The sequence below is a fragment of the Saccopteryx leptura genome, chromosome 5, assembly GCF_036850995.1.
Source record: "Saccopteryx leptura isolate mSacLep1 chromosome 5, mSacLep1_pri_phased_curated, whole genome shotgun sequence".
NCBI lineage: Eukaryota > Metazoa > Chordata > Mammalia > Chiroptera > Emballonuridae > Saccopteryx > Saccopteryx leptura.
The window spans coordinates 49,681,908-49,694,861 of record NC_089507.1 but is presented as its reverse complement, the minus strand read 5'-3'; positions in this window follow the sequence as shown (position 1 = coordinate 49,694,861).

Sequence of the window (12,954 nt, the reverse complement as noted above, 5' to 3'; positions counted from 1 at the left end):
ATTGTTTTATTTTAGCCTCATTTATTTGTAACTTTCTTCCCCTTCCCATCTTTGGGAAGGTACTTGAAAATTATTTGGGTGAGACTTAGTATGCCTAGCAGAGTCACAATTCTAAAGCATATATTCAGTAGTTATTTTACCATCTTGCTGCTGAAATTTCAATATGTATTAGAGCTGAATCCACTCATTAAGCCATTAAAATTTCATCCCTGGTTCTCAACCATTCCAAGGAATGATTTGGCAATGCCTAAAAGTATGGAGCCAAAGGCAGGCGTGATTTGTGTGCATTCAATTGGCCTCCAGTCCCACTTCAGTATCTCTATTTCTTTGGTAATTAGAGCTTTAGGGCAGACAGATCAAACCAAGCAGTTGTACAGTTGCACTATAAGTAGTGAAAAAATTGTTTTCAGCGATGCTGACTTCTAAATAAAAGTGGCTTCTTGCCTCACATCAGAGGTGCACATACCATACTCACTTCCAGGCCATACTTAGCTACTGTTTCTTTTCTGAATATTCCATGTTGCCTCTCATTTCCATGCCTTTGAAATTACAATTTCATCTGCCTGGAACAACCTTCTTGCACTTGTTTTCAAGACTATTCTTATTTCTGCAGTTTAACCATCAATGCCAGGCAACATTAGGTGCTCTCCTTGGTGTTTTCAAAGAGCTCTGTGCTTTTTGCTCTCCTAACACTTACCACCCTGAATCACAATTGTCTCTGCCATGGCCCCTGAGCTTCATTACTTAACACACAAAAGGTACTCAACAAATGCTACTGAATGCATGAGCAGATTTTCTGCTGATGTGGTAGATGTTAGGGTTTAGAAATTTTAATACAAGGTGTTTCTTTCACTCTTCTCTAGTTTAAGATCTTTTTAAAAATATCAATCCCTGAAGGGTTTACATATGGTCTGTCTCCCTTAACAACAACTTTTTTTTTTCTTTCAGAGAGAGAGAGAGTGATAGACAGGGACAGACAGACAGGAGCGGAGAGAGATGAGAAGCATCAATCATCAGTTTTTCATTGTGTGTTGCAACACCTTAGTTGTTCATTGACTGCTCTCTCATATGTGCCTTGACCGCGGGCCCTCAGCAGACAGAGTAACCCCTTGCTGGAGCCAGCAACCTTGGGTTCAAGCTGGTGGGCTTTTTGCTCAAACCAGATGAGCCTGCGCTCAATCTGGTGACCTCGGGGTCTTGAACCTGGGTCCGCTGCATCCCAGTCCAGTGCTCTATCCACTACGCCACCGCCTGGTCAGGCAACAACAACTTTTTAATAAGGGAAATAATTGAATTGGAAATACTCTGACAATATTACTTCAGAAATTTCAGGTGTTATTGTACCTTGCTCTGCTGTGAGTTTTTTTTGTGTGTGTCATCTTAATGCTGTCTACATTAACATTTTTTGTGAGTTTATTGAGGGTTAACTGACAAAAAAAGGAAGCTATTTAAAGTGTACCTCATTGTGATTTGATATATGTATATAGATTGTGAAAGGATCCCTACCATCTAGTTAATTAACAGATCCATCATCTCACATTTTATTTGTTTGTTTGGTAAGAAAATTTAAGTTCTACTCTCAGCCAATTTCAATGACATAATATAGTGTTATCAACTATAGTCACTATGTTTTACAGTAGATTCTCAGAACTTACTCATAGCTTAAAGTTTGAATCTTTTTATCAAATCTCTATTTGTCTTACCCTCCAGACCCTGGCAACCACTTTTTCACTGTTTCTAAAAGTTTGGCCTTATTTTTATTTTATGTTTTAAATATTTAACATATAAGTGATACCATGTAGTTTCTGTCTCATTCTAGCTGGCTTATTTCACTTATCATAATGCCCTTAAGGGCCACCTTGTTTTCACAAATGGCAAGATTTCCTTCTTTCTCATAGCTGAATAATATATTGCTCACAAAAATTAGGGGATATTTAAAAATGAATATGAAGCAATACAATGTCCCCTAATTTTTGTGAGCAGTGTATTTCATCGTATGTGTGTGTGTCTCATCTTGATCCATTCATCCACTGGTGGACACTTGTTTTCTCCTACTTCAGGTTGATCTTATTCTTTTTTAGTTCTTTTAAAATGTCCTTATTTTATATTTTTTATATTTGTGTTACATTTACATTTACTTTGATCGCAGTTGAGTATGGTCAGTTTATTGTTCTTCTATCATTGCAACTATCCCTCCCCTGGGACATCCAGCCCCCATCTGCCTCAGGCTCATTTTCCTGTCCACACATGTCACAACACCTTTCTATCTTCCCAGAGTTTTCTTCAGGATCTTTGGGTTTTCAGATTTCATGCTTTTCTTTCATATATGTGGCATACCTATGTTGGGCTATGGGAAGGAAGTGGTAACCCCTCAAGTCTACCCCCAACCCTCAGGAACCCTAATCAGTTATTTTGAATATTTTTAAAATACAAGAACCATATCAGAGACTCTTTGAATATTATCAACACTTAAGGGGGAATGGAGTTCACTTATTTAGAAATAAATGACAGAAAGTATTTCCATTTGTCCTTCTTTAGTATCATACAAATAGGGAAAACAATCAATTGTATCCCACTGAATAGCTGGCTTTATTATTCTGTTACTGTTTTAAATAAAGAATATATTTCCCCTCTGCATTTTATGCAAACATATTTTCATGCATTTATAGTATGTTGTATGTTTTAATTATCAGCATAAGAATAAGCTTTGGAGTAAGCGACTTGCATTAAATTCTCATTCTGTGGCTTAAATTCAAGCTCTGTGACTTTGGGTCATTTACAATAAAACTAATCTCTAATTTATAAGGATTTTATAAGCATAGTGTTCAGCACTTAAAAGTTGTCAATAAATATTGACTTTTATGATGATAATGGTTAATGTTTATGATGATAAAGTTGACAATGATGATGAGGATACACTTCTATTTTTCCTGTACCTGCAATTATAATAAAAGATGATAAGGAAAGATGATTAACTAATGAATAAAGTATCAGAAATATATCTATTCAATAAAATTGTATAATCGTTTTATCTGAAATAAGAGCCCGAAGTGAATAATTTGGTTCTAATGCTATCATGATTTAAACTACTTTATAATTTGTACTAATTTAATTTTTAAATAAGACAATATGTTTTTAAGAAGTCTTTTGATTTGAGTAAAGGTGCTTATATGTGAAAAGTATTCTCATTCTATTTTAATTTTCATTTCATTCAATAGATAACTCTTTATTAAAAATGTGAATTATGTTTCAGTCTTAGTTTTGAATTCTTTGTGAATTTGTTCAAATATTTTCTAAATTATATCTTGCTAATATTTATAGTTATATATTGCTGAGATTAAGAAGGAATTAGGAACCACAGATTTTACTCTATCATCATGTTAAAAGGCTTTTAACTGCTATTTAACACAATTCATGCTTTCTGGGATTTGGAATTTTCTTTTTCATTTTCTCTCTCTCTTTTTTTTGTGACAGGGAGAGGGAGAAAGAGAGAGATGAGAAGTATCAACTCATAGTTGCATCATTTTAGTTGTTCATTGATTGCTTCTCATCTTTATTATATGCGGCTTAAGTGTCTGTTTGTCACCGATAGCTTATTGGTTGCTTGCATAACTGTACTAGCCAATGGGGTGAAGTTGCCACGGCATTCAAATAGTCCCGCCTTCTGGCATGCCACCTCACAAATTGAGGTTAAAGATTGGAGCAATTATTATGCTGTTAAGAAATCTTAACACCAGAAGGGGTCTTTGCAATGGTACAAGACTAGAGGTTCTCCAATTGAAAAGTAATGTCATAATAGTTAAGTCTTTGACTGGCTCCTGTAAAGGTGAAATACATGTCATTTCAAGAATTGATTTGGCTCCATCTCAAACAGGGTTACCTTTTCAATTGAGACGTAGACAATTTCCTGTAAAACTTGCCTTTGCTATGACCATCAATAAGTCTCAGGGCCAAACGCTTAAGCGCATTTTTTTACCTGAGCTTGCATTTGGACACGGTCAACTTTATGTTGCCTGTTCAAGAGTTCGTGAAAGAACAGACATAAAATTAAAAATAATTAGTTATATATTGATGGTCCTCTACAAGGCAAGCTTAAAAATGATGGAAAGATCTACACAAGAAATGTTGTGTACAAAGAGATCTTTGACATGTGAATTAACATTTTATTATTTAAATCACCTTTTTTTATTGAGCTAGCGGTGGCTCTTAAGAAATGTACCGCCAGTGGTTTCCTTCATTGCCTCTACTTTAAGCAATTAAGCAAGTAGAAGGGGGAAACCCCGTGGGGCAGTAAGCAAAGGGGCATCCTCACCGCCTGCCCTGGGTAATTCAGTTTGAATTAGCAGACACCTTTGCACAAATCATTTTAATTACAATTTATAATATCTAGAACAGCGGTCATTTCGTATGACCGCTGGGCTTTCTAGTAATATATATGTGCCTTGACGAGGCTGGCAAGCCTTTACTCAAGTTGGGTGAGCCTGAACTCAGGCCAGCAACCTTGGGGTTTTGAACCTGGGACTTCAGTGTCCCAGGTCAATACTCTAGCTACTATTGGTCAGGCAGATTTGGAATTTTCTAAGTCTCTATTCCAGTGAATCCCTGTTCTCTAATTTTTTCAACATGTGCTTAAGAATTAGTGCCTACTTCCCTCCATTCATTGAGACAAGTTGTAGAAGAACAGAGTAGGACAGAGCTGAAGGAAGGATGATGAACAAGAAATGTTCTGAATGCTGCTCACTGGGTCCCCATGTGGTCAGGGATGCAGCCTTTCCTGCTTCCTAGGCTGCAATTTGTGGAGAAGAACTATTGGAATGAGAAAATAAAAGTGTGATTTTGACTCAGATTTAACATTTCTGTTAGCAATCACTGATTATCCTGCTTTATAAGGAGATAAATTCTGCTGTGGAGAAGACTGTTATACTTCTTTTTAAGACTGAGTGCCCTCAAAATAGTTGCAAATATCTGGAGTTAATACCATATGCTTCAACCATGCTATATTTATATGGTAGGTAGATTTAAACAAAACAGGCCTCCTCTATTTTTTTTCTGCATTATTTTGAACAAAGCTGATAAATTCTTCCACTCATTTACTCAGTACACATTTATTAAACACTTACTGTGTGCAGGTATTTGCATGAGGAAATCAGAATTCACTTAGGACAACTTAAAAATCAATCTTTCAGAGTTCTCAAATGGATCCAGCGCTTTCTTTTTAGTCTGGTAAGATGCTTTGCTTCATTCTACATAACACACAAAGGGGCTACCCATGGCAGAGCAGTTATTTAGCATTGCCTTTTTCTTTTCTTTTTCTCTCTCCCAGAGGTATCCACAGGTTTGAGCTGTTTTATCTAAACTACTTAAGAACAGCAGTGGGAATTTCCCTGTGTAGGTACAGGAGTGGAATTCATGACCATGGAATAGCTGGAACAAAGGCATTTGTTTCTGTAGGACTGGTACTAATACTGTGTTATAGCCAACTGAGCTAAACAATCTCAGACTTTAAAAAGATGTTTTGACTGGAAGGAGCAAATGCAACACATTTCACAAATTTTAACAGATTTTACAGATTTCAACAACCAAGATTTTCAAGGTCAACCAGGGAAGAACTGTATTAATCTTATAGCTAGTTATCTGAGTTGACCCTTAGGAGGCAATGCCATGTTTTAATTTTGGGTATTTTTTTTTTTTTACCTGTCTTGTTTTTCTCAAAGCGAACATGCTAAGAGTTTGAAATGATCCATCATTACTGCTGATAAGCATGCACTCAGACCTGACCTGGTTATGCAAATAAAGTACATTCTCTGTAGTGATCAGAAGCAGCAACATCTGACTGCAGAAGGTGGACGGCTGCATTCACAGACTGTACAATCTAATTCCTCCTTCCACAAATGTTGATTAAGCTAAAAGAGGATCCTTTGCAAAGCTAATTCAATAGCATTGTCTCCTCTACCTGAAAGGCAGAACGATGATCTCACTCTCACATGAGGCCAATAGTTTCATCTGAAGCAAAACTCACCATCTGGCCTGGACTCTCTGTTGCTTGGATGGGCGCTGCTCTAGCACCCTCACTGTTTTGGTGGTGAGTGTGAGAGAGGTAGAAACTGGAAGGAGCAGCTGGAAGATCTGTGGCTGCCCTTATCTCTTGGGGGAGCCAGGTGAACTCCGTCTGATGCTGGCTGAGAGCAGGACATGCCTGGCACCGATTGTTGTCCAGCATTAGTCACAGATGACTTGGTCATTTATGACCAAAATGGCATTGTGGAGAGATTAAAGAAACAAAGCAAAAACAATTCTTTTTATAACTCTGCAGTTTTTGACTTTAATCCCGTCATTAGCCGATCGAGGAAAGTCACTGAAGCAGTGCTTTTATTAGCAATGGAAAAAGCATTTTCCAAATAACAATCAGCTTATGCCTTGAATCAAATCTGAGTTTGCTCTGTTAATGTTTTGTATGTCAGTTTTGATGGTAGTCCTTGTTTTAGCTCTCTCGGCATTAATGAGTTAGACTTCTGACTACATTGTTGGGAATAGGGGGCAAAATTGAGTATTGTGTTGCCTTTGTTGAATTCCACTCAGGGTTAATTGCTGCTAATTATAGAGCTGCTTTTGGTGCAGTTATATCCAGTGCTACATCTGAACACAGGGGAAGAAAGACATAGGGAGGCTCCAGAAAAAAGTAAGACTCCAACAAAACAGCTGTCATGATGCACATATAAGACTAAAATTTTTGTTCTTTTACTTTTATATATATTTTTAAATATTCTGGTTTAATTACCAAATGGAATCAGATAGTAAAAGTAATAGCAACAATCAGTTGTCAACATGTGAGGGAGGTTGATATAGCCACTTTTGGGTGGAATATTTAAGTATTATTCCTGAAGCTAATAAAAAATGAGTCTAATCACTGAAAATATGAACTATAAGGAAACGATAGTAAGGCTAGAGTAGGGCCCTGCAATTGGTTCTCATTAGTGTTTAAAAAGGCCACATTGACAAGTAGGGGATTCAGTATCATGTGATGAGCAATTTAAATTTTGAATGCCACTTGGTAGTTTCACTTAATTTGACAGATGTAATAAGTCTTAGTTATCTGGGAAAATAATAATGTTTCCACTCATTTGGATTGTATATTTATTTACTTGACTTTGTATATCAAGAGCAGGAGAAATAAAATTTATGCAAAATTAAAGTGCCATTAATTAGTGAATCACTGTAATTGAATCAGTGTTCAGGGTAATGCACCTAAAAGGCACTGTCGATTTTAAAAACATTAATTTATAATAAAAGTAGTAAAAAAGGATATACAATAGTGTTGATACACACAGATCCAGGGACTGAAATCTAGCTCCATAAGCAGAGGGCAAGCAGAGGGCAGGAAAAGACCTGAGAAAGAAGTAAGGTACTCTAGTTGGGCAAGTAACAGAGTTCATTAAGGGAAACTTACATATGAGGTGCACCTTTGGTAGCTTCAAGATGAAGTAGATATCCTTTCCTCCCATTTTACAGGTGCAAAAGAATTATACAGTGTTGGGCAGATAAAATATACTATTATGCTCACTTTTTTAAAGATGGCACTGCCCATGTGGAAACCTGTTGCCCAGGTGATATTAATGTGTGTTGGGGGCGGGCTGTGGGCAGGCAGGATCCTTGTAGCCTGGGGCTTGGTTTTAGGACTAAGCCTTTCCCACCTTTTTTGATGTGGGATGGTACAATCCTATCATGCCTCAGAAAGTGACTTTGTATTAGAGACTTCCCTATTTTGTATATTGGATTAAAAGGTTTTGATTTCTACACTATAAAGTGGGGCAGACCAGGAGCTTGCTCTCTCTTGGTTCCTGAGATTATCATTAGAAAGGAGAGCAGATAAAGACCACGTGGAGGAGAGGAGAAGCAGCCAGATAGCGGAGTGCTAAAGGAGAAGCCAGTTTGTGCAGAGTTTGTGCAGAGAGAAGGAGATGGGGAACAGAGGTAAATAAGTCTGGTGAGCTAGAAACCTTTGTAGGAAACTCAGATAAGTCAGTAGCTTTGTGAGCACTGAATGAGTGGGTTTTGGAGCCCAGTGTGTGTTTTTACTTGCCCGCTGGGTGCAAGCTAGGATTAAAGCTAATGGCCCACCAGTTCGTGGCTCTGTTGTTTCATTACCGTCTGTCCGAATCCAATGAAAACCTGCATGGGCCAGGCTGCTGTGATGGTGGCCGTGTCTACTGGCTTTATATACAGATATGAAGAGGAGGAGGGAATAATCAATAGCAGTTAGGGAGCAGCTTTTGACCAAGATGGCACAGGGGGGGTTGTTACACCAAGTGTGCTACAAGCTAGAATATGAATAGACAAGGCCCCAGTGACTGTAAAAAGCTAGGAAGATAAATGGATAGGGAGAAAACCCTCCCTTCCCTATCCTTATAAGAACAACCCATGTGACTTGTGGTGGCATAGTGGATAAAGCATTGACCTGGAATGCTGAGGTCACTGGTTTGAAACCCTGGGCTTGCCTGGTCAAGCACATATGGGAGTTGATGCTTCCTGCTCCTCCCTCCTTATCTCTGAAATATATATATATAAAAATAGAACCATCTGCCTGAGAGAAAAAGTGAGATGATCTTTGAGACAAGACTATCATTCTCCCAGCTAATGGCCCCTGGGTAAGTCCCTTCCCTTTTGCGCCAGCATCTCACTTGTGATTTTTACTTTTGTTGTGGCAGGCAGCCAAACCTACATTTGTGTTGTTCAGTTCCAGTACTAATACGTGAATGCTACCAGGTTAGCAAATTACTTTACAAGCTTGAGCAGGTCAGGACTAAAGCTTGTCCCAGGAACCAGCATGTGATGTGAGGTAGTAAAGAGGTGTTGATTGATGCCAGAAGAAAACATCTACTTATTATCAAACGGTGCCTGGGTTAGATTGAGGAGAGCAATCTTCTTGTTCTGATTAGGGCCTAGTCTGGCAGCAGCCACATCATGGGACAGTCTCTCCTCCACAGGTAGAATCCCTCAATTTCTTCACTCCTCATACTAATCTTACTCCAATATGGCCTCAGGCTCTAGATTCAGTTTACATGAGAGAGGCCTGAGCTGAGATAGAATCAACTCAGTCCTTGGTGTTCCTTGACCAAACCAAGTACTGTGGTCATGCAAAAGCTGACCCAGGTAACAGCATTTCTTTATGTTCTCCTATTTACAATTTCCAGATAGGTAAAGGTCAGTTACAGTCAACAGAAAGTCAGCATTGGCTGTGGTATAGATGGAACACATGCCATGACAGAACTGATGGACTTCACAGATATATCGCCAACTGGAATGAAGTACAGTGACTCCAGTTGAGTACCTACAGTGTCAAGGAATGCTACATAGAAGAGAGCTGTGAATACTGCCCATCCAGTCAAGGATAGTTTGGGGAAAGGAGTACATTTTAAACAGTGTTTTATAGGAAGGCTGGCAATACTAAGTAGAAAAAAATAATTTTCCAATAAATGAATAAGTTTCATCAAGTGACAACTACATGTTAAATGATATAAGTTGTTCTATTTACCAGCTCTTCTCATTTTTGCAATAGTCCTGTCATATAAAACTTACTAACCTCATTTTATAAAGCAGGAAATTGAGGCTCAGATATTCAGTGTCTAGATCAAATAGCTAGAGGGGATAGAATTTGGAGGCTAGATATTGGACCTTGTAGTCCCACCCCCTTTCCACTTTCATTTCACTACACGGTAGCCATTTCTCGTAACATATAAAAGGAAGCCTGAGAAGTGGAAAGGAAGACTTTTTCTTGACTCCAGAGTACCCAGTGCCTTCCGTAGTGCTTGCTGCCATCGCTGCTACTGCTGGCCGACTCTGCCTCTGCTGCTCACAGAGGAAGCGTAGAGAGATATTCTCATATCCATGGGTTGCCCTGTGCAGACACTGACAGGAGTTGATAAGTTGATTCATGCTCTGTAGTTCTCTTTATAGCAAGTAGCTCTCTCCCTCTCAGTTTTCACTTTCAACATCCTCCACAGCATGCCTTTGGCAGCTCTGCTAATCTGCTGTCAGACAAAAAGGGAGAATAAAGCGGGATGCTCACCCAATACTCACATTAGATAAATCTTTCCCCAGCTAGTACTTTCTATCCTGGGATTGTTTTGTGAGCACAGATTTTGTTAGAAAACGATTGATCTGAACATCTGGGGGCTCATGCACCAACATTAACACCTTCTAATTGCTATAATGTGTAATGTGATTCTGATTTCATGCAAACAGTGCAATCTTCATGCACAAACTAGTGATTAATTACACATTGAAGGCATTGGAGAGTATTGGTAGAATGCAATTGTGGTTCCCAAGGATTTTTTCCTTTATTCTCTGTGTCTGAATTTTTTCTTGTTCTTTTACTTCCCTACCACCAATTGCCATTCCAATTCATCTCTAAAGCATTCACATTATAAATAGAAAATCAGAATTGTGCTATCCCACTTATCTGTTAACTCACATTGGGATTTGGGAGAGTGGCTAGTGTGAATAATGATTCCAAAGAACATTATTTTTCTTTTCTCTGCTGAATAGTCTCATTGAAAACATTTACGTATGAGGATAGTGTTTATAAACATGCATGGCTGGTTGGTTAGCAGATTGTTTACACATGCGTGTGGCTTGTTACTGCAGGTCTGTACATTCCTTCAGGAGAGGTTCTGTTGTTCTATGTGTTATGAAATTTCAAATAAGGGAAGAAAAACAGCTGTAATGGGCAATGATGGCAAAAGGTGAATGAAATCACTCCCTCTGGGAAGTAAAATGCTCATTTAGTGGAGGGAAATTATCATTTCCAAGTAGAACATTTGGTTTCCTGAAAATGAAAGTGGCTGCACAGCTTGATAATAACACCTCGGGCTGTAATAGTACCCTTTCCCTTCTGAGGACTTGACTCTGCTTTTAAATTTATCTTTATAACATCCTTGTAACATGGGTAGGCTTAGGTGTTATTGGCCATTGTTTATGGATGGAGAAACTGAGAGCCTGAAAAATTTAGCAATTTTTCCTTGGAAGCCCAGAAATCAATCTTTAGATCAGGGTTTCTCAACCGTGGCCCTCTTGACATTTTTGACCAGATAATTCTTTCTTGTGGGGCTGTCCCATACTTTGTAGGATTTTAGTCGCATCCTGTCTCTAGTTACTAGAAGCCAGAGCACCTCCCTGTTGTGGCAACCAAAATCTCTCTGTATGTTGAAATATGTTCCCTGGAGGGCAAATTTGCCTCCATTAAAGAACCCCTGATCTAGATTGGTGAGCGTGGACAAACTCCTGTAACCTATAGGAAACCTTAGGCAAAATGTGAAATAATTAAAATTTTCTTTAATAGTCATAATTTTTCCTATCCATGCTTACATAGGACTCACCATTAGAAGAGGCTTTCTGTATATTAAATTACTTCATTCTCACAGAAATCCAATTTTAATCTCATTTTCTCACATAAGAAAACAGAACTACAGAGAGTAGTTCACGGGTGCTTCATGGGCATGTGACCTATGCAGTTGTACGGGGTTCCTGTTTAGAAGGGCCTGATGCTTGCCTTAATGGCCTGCTGTTGCCATATTCAAATTCTTACTCACTTTTGAACGAGGCATCTCACATTTTCATTTGCATTGGGCCCCACAAATTATGTAGCTGGTTCTGCTAAGAAGTGAAAGAGTCTGGGTTTGACTCCAGGTCATCTAAAGACTCAAAAACATTAAGACTATGTTAATGTTTTCACTGTGTTTCATTATTATTATTATTATTATTATTATTATTAGTTTTTTACTTACTTATTTATTCTTTTATTCATTCTGGGAATTATACCATGAGTTTATTATGGACCAGCTACTAGGCTTGGCAGTGAGGGAACAATAGAGACACAACAGATGCTGTCCCTTCTCTCATGAAGCTAGCAGTCTCAAGAGGGACATAGACCAATAAACAGGCATTTGCAATTCAGCATGGTGTGTGTTATGATAGGAAAGGCCTGGTTGCTATGGGAGCATATAGGAAGGCACTTAACACAGTCTAGGGGGATTGGGGAAGGTTTACAAGCTGAGGCATAAAGGCTGAATAAAAGTTACACCATCAAAAATGGAGAACAAGTATGATCTAAGCAAAAGGAAATGTTAGTACAAATGCCAAAAGTGGGGGAAAGAGAGAGACAATTAGGGAATTAAAAATAGCTTAGTGTGGATAGAGTATTGAATTAGTTAGCTTTCACTGTTGTGGTAAACAGCCCCAAAATCACAGTTGACTATTACAACAAAGGTTTATTTCTCATGAATGTTGCAGGTAATCGGCTATTGAGTTGTGGTGCTACTCACTGAGTCTCCATTCAGTATCAAGCCTGGAGGAACAACTCCTAATTGGGACATGACATTCTCATGACAAAGGGAAAAGATATGAATGATTGAATCACAATCCCCTTGGCTCATTTTCCATTGGTTAAGCAAGCAAATGGCCAAGCTGGTAATGAATGGAGCAGGGAAGTATTCCTCCTCCCTCCCCTCCCTTTTGGGGCACTGTAAGTCACATGGCAATGGGCCAGATTGTTAAATTTTTTTTTTTAAAAGGAGAACAGTGCAGAGACTAGTTAGGAACAATCATATATTCTACCTTGTACGAGTGAAAGGAAAGAAATAGCAAGAGATGAAGCTTTGGAAATAAGCAGGAGCTAGGTTATGTAAAGTCTTGGAAATTATATTAAGGAGTCAGGCTCAATCTGCTACTCTTTTCTCCACTTTCTAATAGATCCTAAGTGTTTTACTTAAAATCTGCTGTCAGATTCAACAAATATCAATGACTCAACAACAACAATAATAGCCACAAACAGAGCAAAAACCAAATATGATAAGCTCATTATACACTAAAGTACAAATGATTCATAGAGGATATTTCTATTTTTATAGATACAAAGGAAAGTATCAATAATTATGGAATGTCAGGCAATAATGTACA